Source organism: Camelus ferus, chromosome 1, assembly GCF_009834535.1.
Source record: "Camelus ferus isolate YT-003-E chromosome 1, BCGSAC_Cfer_1.0, whole genome shotgun sequence".
In the NCBI taxonomy this organism is placed as follows: domain Eukaryota; kingdom Metazoa; phylum Chordata; class Mammalia; order Artiodactyla; family Camelidae; genus Camelus; species Camelus ferus.
Window position 1 is genome coordinate 111,986,426 of NC_045696.1, and position 25,367 is coordinate 112,011,792.

At 45.3% G+C, this 25,367-nt stretch overlaps 1 protein-coding gene across 5 annotated transcripts in view; it reads right to left on the reverse strand.

Annotated features, from left to right (window-relative positions):
* Positions 1 to 25,367, reverse strand: part of RARB (retinoic acid receptor beta) — a 374,673-nt gene that overhangs the window by 47,847 nt on the left and 301,459 nt on the right. The gene's annotated exons all lie outside the window — the stretch shown is intronic.

Genomic DNA, 25,367 nt, shown 5'->3' on the forward strand with positions numbered 1-25,367 from the left:
CAAAGCTTCATCACATCGAATTTTGTAATCTGGCCAAATTTCACCTGTCTTGAGTCATTCTTCCATGAGTCAAGACCCAACTGAACTGAACAGCATTTCTTATCTGACAGCAGAAATAGGAGACTTTTGACTGCACCCTGAAGGGGACACTGGGCAGCTTGGGGGGCAGTTCTCAGTGTCTTGTTTCTCTTACCACTACCCTAATTTCCTTTGGAGGAATTCCCTCTACCCCACTGCATATAATTCTGAGAGGATGGAAAACAGGTATCTGCCTGCTCGTTTAGTACAGAGGATAAGGAGCCCCATCACCCCACTTTTTCCTCTGGACAGTCAGGTGCAGGTCCCGAGTTCTGCCGATGGGAACTCCCGCCTGGGACTGAGAATCTGGAAGACAAGTGACCGGGGTTCAGTCTTCCTAACTGCGGCTTTCTGGCCAAACTCTCCACCAGGAGACCTCCTTCCAGCCTCCCAGGGCCACTCGGTTCCAGATCTTTTCCAAACCTGGTTCTCCATCCTCCAGTCTATTCTTGGAGCCCCCAAGGGGTTTCTAATTAATTCTTCTTGGCTTAAGTTGGCCAAGTCAGTTTCTGTTCCTTATAATCAAACAACCTTGACTGATCTATGCCCACAGAAAATTATGGGGAGAAGAAAAGAAAACTAGGGAAATAGTCAAGATGAAAGAGATATGGAAGAACAAGAGAGGCACTCTTAGCTGGTTTAAATACGAAGAGAACTCGGGAGAGAAAACTCTTGTTATTTCTATTTTATCCTCTGAAACTCCTCCATCACAGAGCACAGGCATTTGCCCATATTTGCCCATCCAGAACAGAGCCATCACTGTTCCCTCCACGGAGGATGATATTTGCTGTATCTCTAGAGATAAAGTTTCCAATCAATGGACAGATGGTCAAAATTTCCAAGATTTTATATATTTGTGTATATATATATATATATATATATATATATATATATATATATATATGTGTGTGTGTGTGTGTGTGTGTATATGTATGTGTGTGTGTGTGTGTGTGTATATATATATATATATATACACACATATATATATATATATATATTACATATATATATATATACTTTTTTCTAGGCTCAGGAACAGAAATACAATGATTTGAACTGCGTCTCTCTGTTCACTCTGTCCTCTTGTTACCTCTCTGACTCCTCCTATTCCTGCTGCCCCGGCCTCTCTGCTGGTCCCTGACTACTCCAGGGCCTTGGTACCTGCAGGTTCTCGTGCCAGGGATGCTCTTCCCGTAGACGTCCAGAGGGTGGGCTTCCTCCCTCCTGCTGGCTCTGCTTCCCAAACAGCAAACACTCCCCTCCAGTGCCTGTTCAAGGCTCACTTTTCCCCATGCCTCCCTTATTTTTCTCACTAGTATTTACCGCTGATGAACTCAGTATATATTTATACATGCATTACTGCCTGTTTCCTCCCACTAGAATGGCAGCTCGCTTAGGGCAGGGATTTCTGTCTGGATGCCCAGTGTCTAGATGTTGTGTGGTGCACAGCAGGCATCCAACCAAGGATTGTGGAATGAATAAAGGAATGAATCCTGCTGAATCTGGATGAAATTCTTCCTTAGGTGCAACCTCACTACGAGGGCAAAGGTACCCCCTGAAAAGCCCTGTTTTGACTTCACAGGTGCACATTTGGGTTTAGCCCAAAATGAGCATCTAGTTTGGAAGAACTGAAGCTTCATCCTGGACCAGCTAAGACTCTCCAGAGAACTGCCTTCTATTTCACTGACCCCCAACACGAAACCCCTTGTTTTGGTATTTTATGCTGATGTATTCAATGAATGTAGCTTAATTATTGAAGATTACCAGTAAATAATTGGAAGACCACATACATCTTTGGCCATTATATGTATCCCCAGTTCCTGTGGTAAAATGCTTTGTTACATGGATGAAAGATTGAATTTTAGTAGTTTAAAGGAGAAGGCAGACGGCTTCAAAAATGCTAGCAAAAGGAAGATGGTGGCAGCAAAGGCAGGCAGCCTAATGTTCCATTCACATAATTTTGGAAAAGGCTTTGTAGACATTGCTTTAATGGCCTAAAAGTGAGGTGGAAAACATGGCCTGCAAGCCACAACCCCCTTCTTTCACACCCAAGATAGGCATCTCAAATTGATTATAGCTCGTTCTCTCATTGAACTGAACCTGACACAGCCTCAGAATCCTTCTCAACACAGCAATGCAAGCAGATCCCAGAAACCACTAGCTACCGACCAGCACTAGCATGGAAAATAAAACCTCTTTGCTAAACCTGAGCTTGATGATAAAAGTGTTAAATTATCCTCTGTTTTCTTTTCTTTTTCATTCCTTCCCTCCCTCCCTTCATTCCTTCCTTAGATGATAATTTGACAAACATGAGCTAAGTCAGCCATGTAAACACTGGAGGAAAAACAGCCACCTTCCACCAAGTGCGTGGCAGAGTCCTTATCCAGTACCATGGCGCTGGCCAGAGAGGGGCTGGGAGTCTGTGGAGGAGAACTATTCTGTGACATCCTTGTTTGTTCCACTTACTCTCCTTGTGACCCTTACCAGATCTCGGCTACTTTCCCTTGGGTGCGCCAAGAGTGGGCCAAATTAGACGAGTAGAAGATTTACAGAAGCGCCACTACCTTCACGCATCACAGCCGTAACAAGTCAGAATTAGGGCTCGAGTCTGGGGCCAAGGAAATGGAAAGTAATTTCTAAAAGTTCCAGGGTCTTGGCTGTATACAGTGAAATGTTCATGATTCCAAAGCTAAACTCTCCTCTGGGGACCGCACTGGATCACCTGTTCGCCTGTGAGGTCCAAACAGGATGTTTCCACAAGGTGATGTAAGAAGAGAGCTCTGGTCCAATGTCCCACCAGACAGAGCTAGGTAGGCTCGCTCATCCACACACCACAGACATGCACCAGGCACTGTTCTAGGCACCAGGGAGGCAAGACTGAACCAAAAGATAGACTCCTATGTCTCTGTGCATGTTTACAGTTGAAGTAAGGGTCAGCTTGGAAGACAAAAAAAGTGTGATCAGGGAGACAAGAAGAGGAAAGTGAAGCTTTGCTGTCACCAGGGGAGGGAAGACATTGTCAAGAAAGGTGGTCATGAATCATATGATCTATAGATTCATTGCAATCTATAGATTCATTGCAATCCCTATCAGATTACCAATAGCAGTTTTCATAGAACTGGAATAAAAAATTTTTTAATTTGTATGGAAACACAAAAGACCCTGAATGGCCAAAGCAATCTTGAGAAAGAAGAACAGAGCTGGAGGAACCATGCTTCCTGACTTCAGACTGTATTACAAAGTTACAGTAATCAAAACAGTATGGTACTGGCACAAAAACAGACACACAGATCAATGGAACATGACAGAAATTCCAGAAATAAGCCCACACACTTATGGTCAATTAATCTACAACAAAGGAGGCAAGGATATACAGGGGAGAAAAGAGAGTCTCTTCAGTAAGTGGTGCTGGGAAGACTAGAGAGTTACACGTGAAAGAATGCAATTAGAACATTCTCTGAAACCATATACAAAAATAAACTCCGAATGGACTGAAGACCTAAATGTAAGATCTAATACTATAAAACTCCTAAAGGAAAACATAGGCAGAACACTGTTTGACATAAATTGCAGGCAATATATTTCTTTGCATTCATCTCCTAGAGTAATGGAAATAAAATAAAAAATAAACAAATGGGACCTAATTAAACTTAAAAGCTTTTGAACAGCAAAGGAAACCATAAACAAAATGAAAAGACAACTTACGGAATGAGAGAAAATCTTTGCAAATGATGCAACTGACAAGGGATTACTTTTCAAAATATGCAAACAGCTCATACAGCCCAGTAACAAAAAAACAAACAGCCCAATCCAAAAATGGGCAGAAGACCTAAATAGACATTTCTCTAAAGAAGACATCCAGATGGACAGCAGGCACACAAAAAGACGCTCAACATTGTTAATTATTAGAGAAATGCAAATCAAAACTACAATGAGATATCACCTTACACCAGTCAGAATAGCCATCATCAAGTCTACAAATAATAAATGCTGGAGAGGGTGTAGAGAAAAAGGAATCTTCCTGCATTGTTGATGGGAATGTAAATTGGTGCAGCCACTATAGAGAACAGTATGGAGGTTCCTTTACAAACTAGAGTTGCCATGTGATCCAGCAATCCCATTCCTAGGCATATACCCAGAAAAAAATGAAAACTCTAGTTTGAAAAGACACATGCACCCCAATATTCATAGCAGCACTATTTATAATAGCCAAGCCATGAAAGCAACCTGAATGTCCATTGACAGACGACTGGATAAAGAAGCTGTGGTATATTTATACAATGGAATACTCCTCAGCCATAAAAAGAATGAAATAATGCTATTTGTAGCAACATGAATGGACCTAGAGATGATCATACTAAGTAAAGTAAGTCAGATAAAGACAAATATCATATGATATCACTCATATGTGGAAGCTTAAAAAAGGATACAAATGAATTTATTTACAAAATAGAAACAGACTCACAGACATAGAAAACAAATTTATAGTTACCAAAGGAGAAAGGTGGCAGGGAGGGATAAATCAGGAGTTTGGGATTAACAGATACACACTACTACATATAAAATAGATAAACAACAAAGTCCTACTGTAGAGCACAGGGAACTATATTCAGTATCTTATAATAACGTCTAATGGAAAAGAATCTGGAAAAGAATATATATAAAACTGAATAGCTTTGCTGTATTCCAGAAACTAACACAATACTTTAAATCAATTATACTTCAATTAAAAAGAAGAATGGTGGTCATGAGAGCCGACGGCAGCCAAGAGGCAAGGAGAGTGAGAAGGAATTCAGGACCAGTGGGGGCGAGACCTATGGATTTATTAATACAGGATGGGGTCAGTAAACTGATTTTTGTAAAGAACCAGACAGTAAATATTTCAGGCTTTGTGTGCCACCTGGCCTCTGTCCCAAGGACTCAACCCTGTGGTTGTATTGGGAAAGCAGCCGTAGGGAATCAGTATAAACAAGTGGCCACAGCAGCATCTCAATAAAACTTTATTTGTAAATCCAGGTGACCTACTGGAGTTGGCCCATGGACTGTAGTTTGCTGACCTCTGAATCAGGTCATTAATAAATTTTGAAAAAAGTGTTTTTTTCTTCCCTCTGTAGGGTGGTTGGAATAGAGGCAGGAATGCAAGGAGTTAGGAAGTGAGTGGGTTGTGAGCAAGTCAGGCAGGAGGAGGAGGGTCCACTAGGAACTGAACTCAAGCCAACATGCGAGGAGGGTGATTTCTTTCTTCTCTCTTTAATCTCTTCTGTTATTACTTTTCTTAATTACAGAAGTCATGCAGGCTTATTACGACATGTAAAACGATCATGTTAATGACCTCCCTCCCATTCCTCTTCCATCCCTGGCCGCCTGGGGCAGCCCAGATAAAATGCCTGGTATGGTCCTGGGACGCTGTGGCCATGCCGTCGGAGGCTGGGGTGCTGGCTAAACTCATCTGTGCATCTGAACATTATGGAAACAGATGTCACAAAGGCCACCGCAAAGAGACCTCTGTGATCAACAATTCTTAAAGGGAAGGGGATTAGGGAGGCAGCTGAAACCAATGAGGTGTCCCCTTGGGAACCTTGGTGGTTAAACTCAGATTCTAGAGTCCGCAGGCACCCGGGACTTTGTTAACTGGCTAACCTTGCCCTGAGGGGTAGACCAGAGAGCTGGTGCCCAGACACTGAGGCTCCGGAGCAAATAACCTGGGAGGATTAAAAGGCCTAAACCGCTTTCCTTCCACTGACCACGATTTCTTCTCAAAATAAAATTATAGGATTAAAATCCTGAAGCAGATCTTAACAAAATTCCACTGGTTGGCTGGCTGGCTGCTCAGTGGGATGGGGGTGAAAGAAGGACTCGATTAATGAGTAAATCAGTGGGCCGGTACAGAGACTAACCTGTCGAGTGAAGGTGTTCCTATTAAAGACACTTAGCATTTTTATCTCTTACGAGACAGGGATGTGACCTGGCTGCAAAATAGGTGATGCAGTCTTAGATGGCATTGCAATAAATACAGCGTGTGGGCTGAGGGAGATGATTATTTTCCTATACTCTGGACAGACCACCTCTGGGATGCCAGGGTCATTTTGGGGGGACTCACCCATTTTAGGATGGACCTTGACTCAAAAAAGGATGAAGAGTAAGGGTGAGGAGGATGGTAAGACTGAAGGTGGGGCACTGAGGCCATACCATACGAGGAACCACTGAAAACACCGGAGATACTGGCTCGGGGTGGGGAAGAAGGTTCAGAAGGGGTGCAGTGCCTGTGACCAAGTACTGGGACTTATCCTCAGGGACTCAGGTGGGGGAAGTTCCAGGGCCAACAGGTAAGAAAGAGGTAGAGGTGAGCCTGACATGAAGAAGGGGTTTCTCACTGTCCCTGCTGCCCCCAAACAGAATGCTAGCTGCCAGGATACATCCTCCCAGGGCGCCCAGGCTGCCCGCTGGGAGGTCAGCGCCGAGGGCTGCACAGACCCAGAGGGATGCCTTCAAACCTCGACCTTCCCTGGGAAAATACATGGAACTGGCCAGTCTATTGCGTTCTAAACGGTTTTATGAATTTGCAGAACTCAAATGTTATCAAAGGTTATCTGCTGATAGATCATACGAGGTCAAGCGTACACAGAGATACCTCCTTTAAAAAAGTTGAGCGGGTGGGGAGGGGAGGGGAGGGTACAGCTCAGTGGCAGAGTGCATGCCTAGCAGGCATGAGGTCCTGGGTTCAACCCCCAGTACCTCTGTGAACATAAATAAATAAACCTAATTACCTTCTGCCCTCCCACCCCCAAAAGGAGCTTAGGCAACAGTATTTGCAGATGAGCTTGTTTCACTAGCCTGTGATTAGCAGAATGGTATCTTGGAAAACTGTTGGCTTCAGGTAAGAAGCCCTGGATGGAGACAGCTCACATGTGACAGGCCAGCTGCTTTCACCTCTCCGAGCCTGGGTTTATTCACTGGTAAAAATGGGGCTTAAAACACAATCCCTATCTCCTTCGCAAAACTGGAGGCAGCATCAAATGAGAGGATGGATGACAGATGACTGGACAGAGAAGCTGTGGTGTATTTAGACCATGGAATACTACTCATCCATAAAAATAATAAAATAATGCCATTTGCAGCAACATGGATGGACCTGGAGATCATCATTCTCAGTGAAATAAGCCAGAAAGAGAAAGAAAAATGCCTTATGATGTTGCTTATATGTGGAATCTAAAAAAAAGACACAAATGAACTTGTCTACAAAGCAGAAACAGACACATAGATATAGAGAACAAACTTATGGTTATTGGGGTTAAAGGGGGTGGGAAAGGAGAAATTGGGAATTTGAAAATTGCACCTCTTGGGGAGTGATGGAAATGGTAGCTATCTTGATTGTGGTGGTGGTTTCATTGGTGTATACATCTATCAAAATTCATCAAATTGTACATACGAAATATGCGTAGTTTACTGTACAGGATTCATACCACAATTAAGGTGTCAAAAAAAAAATGAGAGGATGGATGCTGTGACAACAGTTTTTCTCAAACTATCCATGGGGAAGGACCAGGATTTTTGTTTTATGTTTTTTTTGTTTCATCCATTTCTCATCCACGATAGACAAATCCGTTTATAAAAACACGATAAAGATCACTAGAGAAATGATCTCTAGATAAATGAAATGCTGCCTGGATGTTACAGCAATATCAAGTTGCTACCAGTTTCTAAATGTCTGTTCCTCACGTCTGTACATACCTTCCTTTTCAGTCTGTTAACAGTTCACCACCGCTCTAGTCCCCAAACCATACTTTGAGTAACTCTACTCTAAAATGTTGAAAAGTTGAAAATTATAAAACAGCATTATTGTAAGGTGAAAACGTAATAAAAAAAACACATTTATAAGACATTTAAAACCCTGATGGGAAGATAGCAGAACTCGAAATGGTGTTCAGCCACCAAAAAGATCCCTTCCTCTTCTGATAAACAGTTTGGGTTTAAATATATTTACTGGGTCAGATTATGAGAGTAACAAGGAAATTCCACATCAAGAGATGGGTCCATCTCCCCTTCTGGCCAGTCACTCCCATTTTTCTGGACTTTGATGCAGTGGCCTCGGCCATCCCAATACTCAAAGTCTCTTCACAAAGAGGCTGAGTTGACTTAGAGTCTGACAAAACAGTTAAAAAGACAGACACTTGTTACTGGGAGCCACCATTTCTGTAAAAAGATGGGTTTTCAACGTTGATTTTAAATCTAAGTGATTACCTGGAGGCCCCTGGAAACTGCCGGGGAACATGCCCCAGACACGAGGGATTCTGCTTCTACAAAGCACTGAGGCAGCAGTTTGCACAGAGCTAACTCAATAAAATAACACTTTCTACTTGGATAAACTGACCTAGATTCTCGGACTTTCATGCAGAAACATAATCAGCCGGCTGAGATCTCGGGAGCTGTCGTGAGAGCAAAGGGGAGGGAGATCGGGGTTGGGGGCGAGTCCTGCGTGAAGAATGGCAAGAGGCTTCATTCTGATTATGGTAAAAACTGTCAGCCCAGCTCGGTGAACTCAAGGGGTCTGCTCTAGGCTTTGGAGAAGGGCTTCGTCCGTCGCATGACATCAGCACCCAAGTTTGGGCCGATGGTAGAGGTCCTTTTGATAAGAGAGCTCAGAAATGCACGCTCATCCAGACAGTCCCCTTAGTCACAAGCATTCATGATATGGCAGCAGAAGGTTAGGAGTTAAGAACGCTGCCACCAAACAGCTCGCAACAGCCTCAGTGTCTCCATCTGCAAGGGGGGAATGATAACACCTGCCGCGTAAAGGAATAGATTGTGGACATCGACTCGGTCAGCACACAGTCCTGGAAATGCAGACTGTAATCAATAACCCCTGAGTGCGCGCACACACACTCACACACACGCACGCACACACACACTCTCACACACACACATGAGTTCCAGCCCGCTCAGAGCCTGTTCACACACACGACCAGTCTTGAGCTGCAGGGGAAGGTGATCTCGGGGGACGAACTATGCACAGTTGAAATAATTTACAAGCACATACGCTCACATGACTCAATTAGCTTGGCGTGAGTTTAAAGCATTAAATGGCCCTTTCCAGATGCTTCTTGCTTTCAGCTGCTTTTGTGCTAACAAGCCTCTCCTGACCAGCCTCCCTCCTGTCCACTAGGCCAAAACACACTCAACTCCCTCTGCCCCAAAGGGTTTGGGGTCTCTTCCTGACTCGGCTCCAGGCCACCCCCTCCTACCTCCAACTGCAGGAGACCCCTCCCCGCAGCAAGCTGCAGAGGGCCCTGAGTCAGGGCCTCCATCCTGGGCTCCCCAGGGAGGCCTCTGACGAGTTTTTCTTGCAATACTGGGAACCGAGGCTCTTACTCCGTTTGTCTGAACTGGATCTGCCATCTTGTTTAGCAAACTGTGGGTTTATTTTCTTTCCCAACCCAAGATTTCACTGGAAAGCTCCCCAACTTTTTTTCCTAGGGCTTCTAAAGTTCTTGTTTCGTGGAAACGCTCAGCAGCTCATAAAACTCCCCACCATCACCTCACAAACCTCACCCCGAGGCCTCTCTCTACCAACGAGATAGTATTTCTTCCAGAAGTATCCAGCCCCACTTGTTCAGATCAGCAACCCTTCTGCATTTTATTTTTCACTGCAGTTTAACTTGTGTAGTGAAACCAGACTAAATTTCTCATATTCCCTAGAGCCCAGAGATTTAAAAAATCCATGATTGCTTTGAAATCATACATGTCACCTAGTTTTTTGCCCTCCACTTTGTGAGGGATGGTTTGACTTGGAACATTTTTCCGTCCTCTAAATGTCTCAATTCCAATTTGTCTTTTCCCGCTCTTGGGATTTGCTATAAGGCTGGCTGGAATGAACTGGTATTACCTAACTTCCATTTAAGCTCCCAGGTGGAAGACACTGGACTTGCTAAGCCATCCTGGGCAGTTACACTTAAAATTCCTTATTCCAGGGGGAACGTGGCATGCCGCTGTCATTAGCGCTAGACTGGAATTCTGTGGCCACAGCTGCGGGCCTGCTGTTTGTCCTTAACCAGCTGTGTGACTTTAGAAAGGCCACAACCACTCTTGGCCTTAGCTTCTTGTCCGTAAAATGAGATTAGATGGTTTTGTGTGTGTGTTCCCATCAACCCTAACACGTGGGTGAACCAGCAGGTAGGAAGAAAAGATAGTTTTGTGTGGTGGGGGTGAGGGTGGATGGGGACCCTGGGGTCACTGTCATCACCTTCAGTTGCCCCCTCCCTGGCTGACATTTACGGACGGCTTCCCCGGGGCCCCGCGCCTTCAAGCACTACTAGATATGACTCATTTCTTTTGCACGGAGCCTAGTGAGGGAGGAACTCTCACCATCTCTCCCACTTTAGAGACAAGGATGCTGAGGCACGGAGAGCTTATCTGCCCAGGGTCACGGCCAGAAGCGCCAGCTCGGCCAGACCCCTCGGCAGCCCACGGTGGGGGCCTCTCTGACATCACCCCAGGGGCCCACAGCCACATCCACGTGGGGCCGTCTCACACACGTTTTTGGCACACATTCGGAATAGGGTCTAGGCCTCCGAGGGTCACAGCGGGGCCCTCCTGACGGAGGAGTCTTTGTGGGGCTTCACAGGGCACCCCCGACCCCACCCAGCGCAGAAGCAGGAACTTCTTCAAGTTTTCAGAGCCTGCCAGTTAACAGCGATCACCTCTGAGGTGCCGACCCCAATGTCAGCACGTAAGGCCTCTCCCCATAAAACAAAACACAAACCTGAAACACGGTTACTGTGAACGCTCATACCATCTTCTTTGAAAAGAAATATGGCCTCTGAGAAGAAAAAGTCTGCATCCAAACAGGCTTGTTCAGCAAACAGTGCACCAGAGGGGCCCAGGAGAGCCACTGCTAGGGGCCCTGGCTGTGGGCTGAAGCCGCAGACGCTGAAGGGGAAGGTGCGGTGTTCCCGCAGGGTCTGTGCAGCAGGGTCTTTCTCTGCTTTTACTTAGTGTATAAACACCAGTTTAAGAATCCTGAGTACTCCTCAGATTCAGAAAAGGTAACTGAAACCCCGTCATGAATAGTAAGAGTGCCATTAGTAATAACCACCATGTACTGAGATGAGCACTTACTATGAACCAGGTTCCCGTCCAACCTTCTCTACCTCCAAGGTAGCTATTATTTTATTCTCATTTACAAATGTTCTGGGTTATTTTCTCAAGGTTTTACGGCCAGCAAATGGTGAAGCTGGGTTTCCAACTCACGTGGACCGAATCCTGCTTTCTGATGATAGCTTATGAAAGAATAAACTGAACCCTTAATACTATAAGGAGTTAGAGCTGAGTTGAATAAAACATAATCTGGGCGTTTCTTCCAGTGACACATGGTGAAAGCGTTTCTTAAATTAGGATGCATGCAAGACACGAGAGAGGACTAGACTTTGCTTCCATGGAGGAACCCGGAGAAGCCCTGGAAGGGCGCTGGCAGACTCAGCAGGGTAAGTGTCACTACCCACAAGAGGAAACCAGGGCTTAATTAAAGAGCAGTTCAGAAGCGTTAAACTGTTAGGAAGTAAGGCATTTAATTTTGCCCAGGAGTTCATACTTCTTTAAATCATGCTCTTAATTATATAACTCAATAACTTTTTAATCAGACAGTCCTTGCTTTTTTAACTCAAACTGTGTAATTGTTTTCGGCATTCACTCAGCACCGTCTACCAGAACCCTGTGGGGCACTTTTTGCTCCTTCTGTCAGATCACTTTATGATTCCTGCCAATGACTGAGCAGAATCAAACCGAAAAAGTAGAAACCTCGACATATAATTTGCAAAGCAAGTACTTGCTTTCTTTGCTCACATATAAAATGCAATCTCTCCTCCCGCTCACCCAATAAAACATATCCAATCACTATCCTCCATTCCCTGTGCTGGTACTACCCATGGGAAAACAAAAGCACAAGATGTAAAATAGTAAACTAGTCTGTCCTCTTGTGAAATAGCAAACCACGAGCCAGACAGCTCACCAGGCATGAAGTTCAGCCCATTGTCTTAATGTTTCAGATTTCCTGTAGTACTATTATAATCTTTCTGTTTTTTCCTGATACCAATATATTTATTTTATCTGTAGGATTTCTTACTCAAGGTTAGTAAGGCAACTATCTATCCAGAACTCGATACATTTTGTTGTGTTGTGGTATAGAGCATATTATATTTACATAAACACAGTAACGATCCCCCCATAAAATCACATTATAATGGTGCTCAATATATTTATAAAAATAGATACAGCTTTTTGTTAGTGTATATTGACATGGCCTTTACAATGAATGCATTAGATCTGAAAGTGGAGGTAGCCTCTGTAGCATTTTTAGCAAGTGTTATGCTTTCAAAAAGAATCTCTTAATTCCTCAATCACTTTCAAATCATTAGCTGCACGGAAGGGAACTCTAGCTGTGTAGCCCGCCACCTGGTGTCAGCATGCTAGAATTGCAAGCAAAGGACTCAGGCGGGTTCAGCGCGAGACCTGGAGAGGCTAGCCTTTAAAGTGAACTTTAAATGTCCTGGAGAGCAAGGCCACTCTTTCCAAAATACTTCATCACATTCCCTGGGAGGAATTCCCTCATCCTGTGGCTCAGTGCCTGGGCAACTTGCCACCAAGAATGAAGGTAAATTCTCACTTTAGAGACAGTTATAGGAAGTCTCTTCGGGCTCCAGCCACTTGGACAGTGTTCTTAATTATCTGAGAGGTGGATCTTTAGCTCTTCTTCCTGGATCTTAGCCTGAGAGCATCTATTAAACAAATCAGTTGCTCAAGTATATACATAATATACAGCAGATTGCAAGGATACATTGCTCTTAGGAGACAAAGTGCTACAAAAATAAAATAAATTGTCACCAGAGAAACAACCAAAAGCCTCTAAGTACTCTTTCCTCTTTTGCTTTGAGGAAACAGTATCATAAATAGAAGACATTTCTTTTAAAATAAAAAATACTATTTGTTTTTTAACAGCTCCTCTCTCATTACCCACCCCCGCCCCCCGCCTCTGCTGTTAATAACATCTGATCTTACGTTTAAGCAGGAAGAAAATGTAGCCACATGATTTAAAGAGCGTGTGTTTATGACTTGCCATGTTTAAGCACTGCTGAATAAATGTATATTGAAAACATATTTCAAGTGAGAAGCCATAATAAGGGGTCTGGAGATATTCAATATTACTCTACTAATTCATAGCATACCATAATTATGGAATATGTAGACTTGCTAGATGTAAATTATAATCCATGACTCGGTGAGAGCCCTTTGCAGCTCTGCCCCCGCACAACATTACACTCTTCAGGCAAATTGACACAAAATAGAATAAATTATGTCAAAAGCTATATAGAACCATTATTTCAGCCTTAACCATTTCATTAAAACTAAACAGCTCAACATCTCCCCTCCCCACTCCCACCTCCCAGCCTGCGTTGAAATGAATCTAAGTCCCAAAGATGCTGAACAATGTAGACTTTCACATTTTTCTGGGTAGGAAGATAATTTTTACCAACACAACTAAATCCAGATTTTGCTCTTGGCCCTTCAGCAAGACCCTGAGGGAAATTAAATGAGCTCTTCTCTGCTCTCTCAAGTTCCTATGTGGCAGAAAAAATTTCTGATACATAATTTTTATAATTCGTAGGTCAAGAAAGTGGTTTTGGTTTTTTTCTTTTAGTGTCTCTATCTTTTCTCTTTCTCCTAGAAAATCTATGAGAATAGAAAACAGAAAACTGAGGGGCTCTGGTTGAAGAGAGAATGGATTGGGGACTTTCCTACAAGGAGTCTTGGGGCTTCTCTGTAGAAGCCTTCAGGAAACATGTTGGAAAGTTCCTGAACTATCATTTTTCTCAGGTTAAGGTCCAACTGTTCACGTGGACAATGGTGCCATGACATCCTGACCCCTGCCTGCCCCTCCTGGCTCTCAGCCCTGGTCCCTGGGCTAACCGTCCACCATGCTGCCTCTAAAGGACCCTGTTTAGTTACTCAGTGCCATGATTTCACTACATTCAGATTTTCAAATTCCAATGCAAGTTGTAACACACAATGGTTGGTGCCCCCACATATGTACCTGTATCCCTGTGGCCTTGACTTTTTTAGTGTATTCTAGCTCGACCTCCAGCTGCTAATACTTGCCTCTCTCTGACAGTTTTCTCCAGCCCTGGAGTGCACGTGGACACAGGTACTGGGAATTCAGTTTCCCCAAGGGCAGCCCTCAAACAAAAACTAACCCCTGTTGGGGTTGGTACTGAGATTCACATCCCCACGGGTTTCACAGGCACACAGGACGACTACCTTGATAACACACTCTTTACTGCTGTTTTTCTCTTTGTCTCCCTCCACTTCCCACCAATTTTCCAGGGATTATCTAAAAAGAGCAAAAAACTATATGCACGCAGAGCCTCACGTAAGGGTCTGCTTTGGGAGTGCACAATCTGAGACAGAGGTCCGGTGAGAATTCAAAACCAGGAGGATGTATTTGCTGTTACTCTCTTAAACTTCAGCGGAGAGTTTCATTAATTCCTTACCATATGTGGTGGGAAGACTACTGCTACCTCACCTCCCACAGATGTCTACATGCTGATAAGCCCCAGACTCTGTGAATATGTTCGGTTATGTGCCCCCGGGGGATTACGGTTGCTCATCCACTAACCTTCAAGCACAGAGACCGTCCTGGATTACCAGGTGGACCAGTGTCATCACCAGGGTCCCTGACATGAGGAAGATGGGGCAGAAGAGCTCGAAGCAGAGGATAATGTGAGAGACACGACTGGCCACTGCTGGCTTTGAAGTCGGAAAGGGACCACAAGTCAAGGAATGCAGGCAGCCCTGAGGAGCTGGAAGAGACAAGGCAATGCATTCTCTCCGAGAGCTTCCAGAAGGAATGCGGCCCTGCCAGCACCTTGACTGTAGCCCAGCGAGACCCATTTCAGGCGTCAGGCCTCCAGAACATTTTCTGAGGGAACTTCACGCCCAGCCCATTTCTTCCCATTACTTTTCCTCCTACAGGATCCAAGTGGATGCCCGTGTCACAACAAAACTGCACACATTTGCTCAACTCCTATTAGGTACCAGACCGAGCTGGAACTGCGGGGTTTGATGGGGCAGACCACACTTGGGCAACTTTCCGCCCAGGGGGAGACAGGGCAGCCCACAGATGACTACAATTCAGCAAGGCCAGCACCATGACAGGAATAGGAGAGGCAGCGTGGTGGACGGTTAGCCCAGGGACCAGGGCTGAGAGCCAGGAGAGGCAGGGCAGTCAGGACGTGATGGCACCACTGTCCACGTGAACAGCCGGACCCTGACCCGAGGAAAATGACAAAGCACTGAGGAGGTTTAAAAATTACTTTTTAACAAAACAGACTCACAGACGTAGAAAACAAATGTATGGTTACCAAAGGGGAAAGGGGGTGGGGGAGGGATAAATTAGGCGTATGGAACTAACAGATAGACACTACTATATATAAACTGGATAATCAACAAGGAATTACTGCATAGCACAGGGAACTCACTCAATATCCTGTAATAAACCATAATGGAAAAGAACATGAAAAAAGAATATATATGTATAACTGAATCTCTGCTATACAACAGAAACTAACACAACATTGTACATCAACTATACTTCGATTAAAAATTGCTTTTTTGAGTAGACTGAATAGCTAAAAAGGAAAATAAATTACATGTAAGGTATGAAGAAATCACAATATAATAAACACACCTGGGTGTCTACCAGATGCTTTTCTTTAACAAGTGTTTTTTCAACTGAGCTACATTTTACACACTACAAAATTCACTCTTTTGGCTACGTAGTTCTATAAGTTTTGACAAATGTGTAGTCATGTAACCACCATGAAGGTCAAGACACAGAATAGTTCCACCACCCCTGAAATTCCCATCACGCACTTTAAAGTCCAAGGACAACCTGTCCTTCTGTGAGTCTCCTGGGTGCCCTCCCCCGTTCCCTCCCATCTCCTCATTCTTCAGAAATAGCCCTGCTCTAAGTTTTGTGTTTATCATTTCCATGGTTTCCTTTTCAATTTTACCACATTTCCATCCATGAAGAAAAGGTTGTTCGGTCTTGCATGTTTTGAAATTTATATAAATGAAAACATTCATATTTTCAGTGACTTATCCTGCCTGTTAGGATGAAACCTGAGATCCAGCCTTGTCCTCAACTAGACAGTTTCACTGTTGTAGAGTATGTCACTGTTTGAATTTATCTATGCCTTCGACTGCTGTTGAAATTTGAGTCGCTTCCAGCATTTTGCTATTTTGAATAGTGTTGCTAAGAATATTCTTGGGCACATTTTTGCAGTAGAAAAAAAAATATACACACACACTGGGTACTTATATACACAGAGAGAGAGAGAGCCGTTGCTGGGCCACAGGTGTCACATCTGCCACTTTAGCAAATGACGCTAACTTCATTTCTGTTGCAACCATTCACCCTCTAACCAGCTGTGAATAATATTCCAATTATTCCTCAGCTTATCGTCCTGTTGAACAATTTTCAGCAGGAGAGTTATGATTCGCTTTTTTTTTCTTAGAAAGACCACTGTGAATGAGAAATGTGAGAAATATTGCCAGCCGTATCAGTAAACAAAGGATGCTGTGACCACCAAGTCATCAGCCGCTACCACCAACCCCGACAGCGAGGGGGGGGAACTCAGGATCCAGCCAAGCAGGCAGCCCGGCCTCTGCAGCGCCCCCAGTGGTGCCCCCCAGGGAATGCAGGATGGGAAAGAAGAGGACACTGGCCCTAGACAGCTAGGTGCACATCAAAGGAATGATTTCAGTGAGCCCAGATGTTAGCTCCTTCCCATACACAGAAAAGTGCTAAATTCCTTAACTTGAGATGTCTGGTTTCCTTTAATTAACAGTCATCTTTGGATGTTCCGACTACCTGGTCTTTGTTGTGAAAACTCCCTTATCCTGGCTTCCATCTTGCCACTTCAGAGCAGTCCCTCAGAGAGATCTGAGAAGCTGCCATCCCAGGCTTAAGTCCTCAGAAATGTCTGCCGAATAAAACATAACTCTCAACTTTTAGGTTGTGCATTTTATTTCAGTCGACACCTCCATGACCAAGAGAAAATATGAGAGCGTGGCCTGAATGACGAACGTGGACAGATCACATCAGATTTGAAGAAGGGTTCTTAATGGGGTGGGTCTTTATGTTTCCAATTTGGAAGAAAGTCTGCTTTTTAAGATTTGCAGGCTCCATTTTGGAAGGTTTTGGAAGGGGACACGCTAGGCTATTCTACGTGACAGGACCCCTGCCTCCCTGGGGGGTGGGGATATGAAGGCCCCTGAGGTGGGGGGAGCTCACAGGAGGAGGAAAGGGTCTGATGGCCTGAGGCGGCCAAGGCAGAATCACAGGGCAGAAAGTGAGCCGTCCCCTCCCTCACCTCTCCAGACTTGAAAGGAGGGGAGCACCTGGGTGTGAGTTGCCTCAGCTCAACACCCAGGGGGCTGGTTCCCAACACAGCATGTGGCTGATGCAGGAATTCCTCCTGACCACCCCCTCCCACCCTAAACCCCGGTTTAGGCCTCTGGCCAAGGCCTGCGGTGGGGGTGGGAGGGGGCTGGCTTTCAGGGGCACACCTAGGACCCCCTCCTTCCCGCCTGCCCTGCAGTCCAGCCCCACCAGGCTGACCCTGGAACCTGGGCGCGCCTCCCCGGGATGTTAATGGCCCATTTCAAAGCAGTCTGACAAGCTTCCCTGAGCTCCATGTTGGCCAGGCTCTCCAGGACCTCCACGGTTGGCTTCAAGTCTGTCTCTCTCCCTTCCTTAACATCCACCAGCCCCGTTACTTCCCTTTCTCCTGGTGCCAGCTCCCCAGACATTACCAATTAGTCAAACATCAGGGTCTGGCATGCGCGTTCCCGAGGCTTCTGGCTCAGCCGCGGGGCACCTCACCCTCAGGCCCCCGCCCAGCGGTGGGAGGGGCCTTGGCGCTGCAGTCTTGGAATAGGGCAGCTGAGGTCAGGAAACACGGAGCCGGCAATCTGGAAGAAAGGGCTTCTCTTTTGAGGTTTACAGAGTGAACTGTTTGTTTTTTCTCTCAGGTTCTGCGGAGGCAGAGCTAATTACCTACAGTTAATTTTCACTCACTCAAGGAGCAATCATCACATTTTGGTTTGCTAGAGGAATACCAAGAACATCTCGTTACCCTCAAAAAGGGCCCCCCTTGCCTTGAGGCATAAGGGTATAATAGTTGCCCTTTGTGCCACTTACCCCGGGCTTGGAAGGTTCTGGACTAAATGCTTCCTGTACGAGCTAACCCTCTCACAAACACACTCCTGAGGTCGGCGCGGGCCCATTTCGTACTTAAGGAGACTCCAGTTCACAGACAGCTTGGAGCTGGAATTGGGCCCACAGCTGACCAACTTCAAAGCCCAGCTTTCTTGACCTCCATCCTAAAGGGAATTGGTTTACTTGAAACATACAATGACCTTTCACGACTGTTTTCAGTGCTTCTCAATCAAACTCTTCCCAGCAGGTCTCCCTGGGAGGGAATCAAGTCACAGACAAGGGCCCACCACTGGGCTGACGTGGGCAGGTGCCTCCCAGGGGATCTCCAGAGCCTTCGTTTCACTGAGGAATGATGCTCGAATAGTCAGTGTTTACTGCTGAGGTGCAGAACTGTGGCCACTCCATTACCACAGAGACCTGGAATTCGGAGGGTTGGCAAATTAGCACATTGGATGTTCTCAAACGCACACCTGCATCTGGGAGGAGATGATTCTCGCTACTGACCCACTGTCGACCTCAAGCAAGTGACTGGCCTTCTCCAAGCTTGGGTTCCAGATCTTCTGTACAAGGAGCTGGGTGGTGGCACCCTCACAGGGCAGTCCTAGGGATTGACTGAAGTAGCCTACAAAAGCAGCTGGCACACTGCCTGGCCCAACGCAAGCCTCCACACCCTGCTCCCGGGTCATTGCACACACAGGAACACCACCAGTTGCCTGCTTAACCACAAATAGGGCTTTTTTGGTAAGATCACTAGTAAATGATGTAATTCCTCCAGCAGCAGAGCTCCATCACTGAAATCATGAGTGAGGAATCACAGGAAACTAGGGACCCACCTGAGGAAGGTGAACACTTCTAGGAACCAGCTTAGATATCACCCTATTAAAGACTGAGGCTGGTCTGCCAGAATTGTATTGAAGGCCAGAGAACTAATGGCCATCCATCCCTCTGCACCCCCATCCATCCTGCCGCCTACCCACTCACCTATCCATCCATCCATTCATCCATCGAGTTCATCCAGCATTCCTCTCGTGCCTTTTCTGTGCTTCATCATGTGGGTTCTGTATCCAATTTATTTATCAGAATCTATACACTTCTCTTTATTTTCATATTTTATTTTTCACTTTCCTTCATTTCCACTGCCACCATCTCATTCCAAGTCATCATCTCTTGTCTCTGCACTCATTCCCAGCTCCCTTCCCTACCCGCTTCCCACACAGCAGACTGAATGGTCAACATTTTAAAATGGGAAATGTGAGCGTGTTGCTCACTGCTCATCACGTATCAGTGGGGCCACAGGACACTGAGAATAAAATCGAACTCCTTTGGGTGGGCTACAAGAGCCTGCCAGTCTGGCCTCTGGCTTCCTTTCCCATGGCATGTTGGACCACTCCCCACCTTGCTCACTATGCCTAGCCCCAAGGGTCATCTGGGTTCCTGGAAGACAGACTTACTCCAGCCTGGAGACCTTGTCCCATGCTGTTCCCCCCATATGCAAGGTCAGCCCCTTCCCAGGCTTCACACCTCCTCACTGGGGTCTCTGCTCGTCAGCCAATGCTAAGTCCCTCTCCTACTTATTTTCTATCATAGCTTGATTTCCAAACAGATATGTATATTTTGCTCCCTAGCTTAACGCCTACCTGACCTGCAGACTGAAAGTTCTAAGAGTGTGGACCACAAGTGTGTCTGTTTCCTTAACCTCTCAACTCAGCATAGAGCGCAGCTTTGAACCTGCTGCTCCTCTGCCCGGAACACTCCTGCCCTCTCTACCTGGCTAACTCCCTCACTTCCTCTACATCCCTGCCCAGATGTCCTCTTGCCAGACAGACGTCCCCTGACCGTCCTTTATCCAAGAGCCCACACCAGCCCCATAACACTCTGCTTCATGTAAGAAAACTTTACATGTCCAGTGCTCAGTAGCCATATGTATTATACGGCACAGTGCTAACCAGCCAGGACCACCCGGCACATTACGTCAACTCGTTAATTACTTACTTCTGTCACCCTCCTCCCACCCCAGACAGAGCTCCATGACGTCAGGGACTGTCCTCCCTGTGGACTCTTGGCGCCTGAAACAGCATCTGGCAAATACGAACGCACACAGTAAATATTTTTTGTTGAAAGACTGCACGGTAAATAGGAAATACATGAATAATGGATTGAACCCATGAAGACATAAAGCAGAAACTGTACTAACTGAAGGTCTGTGAAGATGGTGCAGGTAAAATTTCTGACCTCGGGGAGCTTGCTACTGAGGACAAGGGACAGAGGCAATTTGGTGTCACTTAGCCCTCCAGTCTGCACACCCTCTCCAGCCTTCCACACCAGTGCTCTGCCCCTTCTGTTCTCTGCCTCTCACCTCGAAAAGAAACCAGCCTTTGATTTTGTTTACCTTGTTTTTGCCTTCAAGTGAATATTGGGCATTTTGTTCCAAGATGAGTAAGATGACCCAGCACCCCAAGATCTTTATTTTCACCACAGAAAGACCTTTGAGTGTCCCCCCCGCCTTTTCTCATCCATTTAACACCACAAGTATGTGTGTAAAATTCTGAAGAGCTTTGTCAGAACACTTTATGAAGCTGTGATATAAACTGAAAAATAAAAAACCTTCCACAATTAAAGTATACTTTCTGATTGTATTCCCAGAGCCATAAAAGCCCATCTTTTCAAAACGGAGAGAGAAACGCAGACAGAAAAGCCTTCTTTTGAAGGTGTTTGTTACATTTCTTGGGAGCCTCGGCTTTACTCCAACCAAGATGGAGGAGACGGTGGGAACAGCAGGGCTGCTGGTACATTTCAAATCTAACCCTAATTCCTAGTGGGAAAAGGTTCTGATTAAATTATCCTTTGATCTTCTTTTTCTGGCCAACACCTTGACTACAGAAATCTTAAAACCACTAATGCACTTTACCTTTTGTTCAGTCTGCTTTTTCAAGGAGCTAGTTTAAAATGTGCGTTTATGCTGGGTGCCGTGGTAACAGAAGTAGGTCACCCTGTTTAGCTACGCATCTCTCTGACTCCATCAGCACTGTCAGGCGAGCACCCCAGCTCACACTCCTCAGGAAGCAGTGTCTGCATCTGCCGTGCAGTGTGTGGGGGGTAAAGGCAGGATTCCATTTAGCACTGACTGTGAGATGCTCCTTAGATATCGCAAAAGACTTCATTTTTTAAACACATTCCCTCTAGCTGCAGTGAGCAACCTCTTCTGTATTTTGAGGGCAGCAGAAACCCCACAGAAAATTAAATGCGCGTCAGCCTTAGGCATTGCCCATAGGATATAATGCTAGAGCTGTTTAAGAGGCAGTTTTCAAATTGTACTTTATATGGGAATGGGAATGAGTTCTTCCCCTCTGCTTCTATTGCTAAAAATGGCTCGTCTTAAAAAATCATGCAATGGTACTTACAGGCCCTGTGCAAGAGAAAGAGTTTGTAAAAGTCACTGCAGAAGTTTTCATGGTTATTCTTTCCTCCTTTTAATTCTGAAGGTGTGAGTGAGGGCTGATGCTACATTCAATTACGGAAGTCACAGGTAAGCCATTTTTCTCATCATTTTGAAAAAGCACCTGCCAAACATTTGTGAGAGAACTGCATGAAGTCCTTGGGGCAAGACATGGCCCCTGACTTCTAGATGCTCCTAATTTGTAGTTTGTTCAGCTCAGCTGGTGAAAATGCTCTCCCAAGAGCAGGATGCTGCAGTGATAAAGGATCTCCCCTCAGAATCAGTGCACCCAGCTTCTATTTACAGCACAACCACTATTAGCCATTGACCCTGGACAAGTCATTTCAGTTCTACAAATCTTATCTCCCCGAGTCTTTAAATAGGAGCTTTCAGTGTCTCCCTTACTTGTTTCATGGGAAACCTGCCAAGATCCAACCACCTGAAGGTGATTGCTCACGTTATAAAAGGATCATTCCCTTTACAAAAAACTTAACCCCACATCTCCTTTAAACAGTGATTGCTCCACCCTGTATCTGAGAAAAAAGTCTTCCTATTTATAAGGACTTGATTTGTCGTGCAAGAGAGCAGAAATCAAGAAATCAAGTAGAAACAAGGGCAGAGAACCATCCCCTTATACAGACATCCCTCAACTTCTCACATGTAAAGAGATCACGCTTCTGTTATGTCTGCAGAACCTACTGGAAACCTGTGATATTCTCAGTACCCTCATGGACATGTTTATTGTGATACCACTGTGTGATAAGCGCTGGGTTTTTGAGCAAAGTTGTCAGCAATTGAAACATTTCCTTGTCTTAAATATGTGCTCCAGTGACAGAGAGAACTTTCTAGACACCACCATAAAAATGTAGAACATTTAAACTGGATTCTGACCGCACGTTCTTTTGTTCCTTATCCAGCTTACTGGGGCCATGCTCTCGATGGGAACTTGGAGACCAACCAGCTTGGGTCTCCTGCTCTATGGGCAGATGGCTGAGCCAAGAATCTAGGGCCATAACCCATAGTACCCAACACATCTCAGAGTCCCCTACAGGCCTGGGTGATGGGGGCAGGACAGGAGCACCTCAGGAATGAAAATGCCGGGGGCGGGAGCTCTGAGAGGACCTCAGACCTCTCACTTCCCCGGGGCTGAGTTTCCAGAATGGAATTTTGTGTCGAGGCTGATTCTGGGACAGACATTCCTGGTGGTATCCATCTTTGCTCCTTCCTCAAAGTGCCCACAAACCTTCTTTCTTCTTTCCTTCCTCTGCCAAATGTGCTTGCAAAATAGAAGCCAACACTTATTTCCTCTAAAGTTATCAAAAATGATTTAATCTGCCACCTTTCTCTGGGGAACTCCTATATCCATGGGATTATAAAGAAAACCTTACTGCTAAGTGAAGAACCCTTCAAATTTAAGGATGGGAAGTCAGTGATGAGTGGGCTTTGCTTGGGACTTGGGGTACGGGGATGGGTGTGAATGTCAAGTCCACCCTGTGCGCAGGGAGGGCTTGTTCACGCCCATTCTCTTAGCTTCTCCCCTCCCACCTGCCGTCTAGGGATGGCCCAGCGACAGAAAAAGTAGAGACCTTGGATTTCTAATTCTACATGTTCCCGCCAGATCCCTAGAGACTGAGGCGTGCCTAATTACAACTTAACTTCTCTTATCTCCCGCGCCACGCGGACGGCTTCTCCTCTTGCCCACGTGAAGTATTCTGCACGATCTGTTTTCTTGGACAAGGTCATTAACCTCCTTGTGTTGAGGTATTTCATCTCTAAAATGATGCTGCTCTCTCATAGCACGCCACGGCAGCAATGTTCAGAGCTCCCCACACCAAAAGGTGACAAATGAAGAAAGAGCCCAGAGAAGAGTCACTCTGGGCACATCATCATGTTCCAAAACCACTTCAACAACTCTTTGTCTACTTTATTAGGAGCAGAGCACAGTACGGATTAGGTTTCACTGTAGTTGTGTCCTGGAAGCAAATATGATTTTCACTGAGGAGGTCTTACCAACTCTAATTAAAGGGAAACTACAGTCTGTTGTCTCAGATTGTGCGATGTCTGGAAGGATCCTACTGATGGCTGCCTCAGTGCCCGTGTTGGACAGATACCTAACACCCAGAGAGGGTAAGTGACTTGCGCACAGCCAGCCACCTGGCCAGGGGGCATGGCCAGCCCCCAGGTCTCACCTCTGGGATTGTGGGTGAACTGCTTTCTCACAGATGCTACGACATTAGACTACAGAGGGCATATTCATGCTTATCGTGTGGACCTCTTCTCCACTTATTAATGAATTTCAGTCCAGCAGAAGCAAAGCCCATGTGGATCTTGTTTCTTGTTTTTCTTTTCCAGACATTCTAGAAACTGTCAGAGGCAGCAAGACTAACTTAGAAGAAGCTGTCAGCTCCCTGCAGCAGCAACGTGCACGTTGTTCCGCCCTTGAGGCAGGAAGCTCCGTGATGAGTGTGGCTATGAGGTGGTGTTTGTGCACCCCCGGTTTCGCATAATTAGATTCCAGGAGGAAACGCTAAGAAAGATGGGAGTATCTTTTCAGATGAGCAAAGTTGGAAAGCTAAGTAGGTCGGGAGGTCCTACTGGGACAAGCATATGCCCAGAGTACATTTCTCCGCTGGAGATGGGCTCAGCACTGTGAGATGGGAAGTCTTGGGTGATGTGCATTTCAGGAGAAAAGTCATGCCCTGGCTTCCATCTGATTCAGGGAGTCCCAGACAAAAGGTCTTCTGCAGCCTTGGGCCAATACAATTAACCACAACTGTATCTTCAGTTTCTCAAGCATTTTGATTTGTCAAAACACATTCACAGTTTTTTTGTACCCCCGATATTGTGTTCTCACAAACTCCCTTAGATGTGGAAGTGGTAGAAATGTATGTCTTCACATTACAAGATACAGAAGGGAGACAGTCATGTTCTTCTGACTTGGGTTCATCTTTAAAACGGTCCAGGACACCATGCTAGTTTACTTACGTATATTTGTTTTAAGTTCCTCTTTGGAAGTTTACAAAAGGTAAAGGGTAGTAAGTTTGTCATGAGCTGATGTAAATGGCAAAGCACTCCACTATTTATAATGTATGTGGTTTAATATAACGTGTGACCTTTTAGACAAAGAGAAGTAATCCTGGGATGCTACCTGTCCCAACATTGGCGCCACTGCTTCCAACAATTTCCTCTCTCTTCTTCCAGAACTGCTTTCAGAGCCAAGTTCTAGACAGGAAAGTCAAGCACAGTCGCTACTTGTATCTAAAAAAGTCATCAGTTGGATGTTAAAGTTCTCATCTGCATGTCTTTAAAGAAGTTACGTGGCTTGTGCTGTACACCAGAAATTGACACATTGTAATTGACTGTACATCAATAAAAAATAATAATAAAGTTACATGGCTTCACAGTTAGCTGCATTTCTACCCAGAACAAAATCCTTTTATTTTTCCTGCACCTGACATGAAAGGAACTTGGGGTGCTGCTGAAAGAGGATTTGTTAATGAATTTTCAGTCCGAAGTTGAAATGATATGTGGTCCCTATTGAATTACCAAGACATGATTGTAAAGCACATAACCACTGAGTCG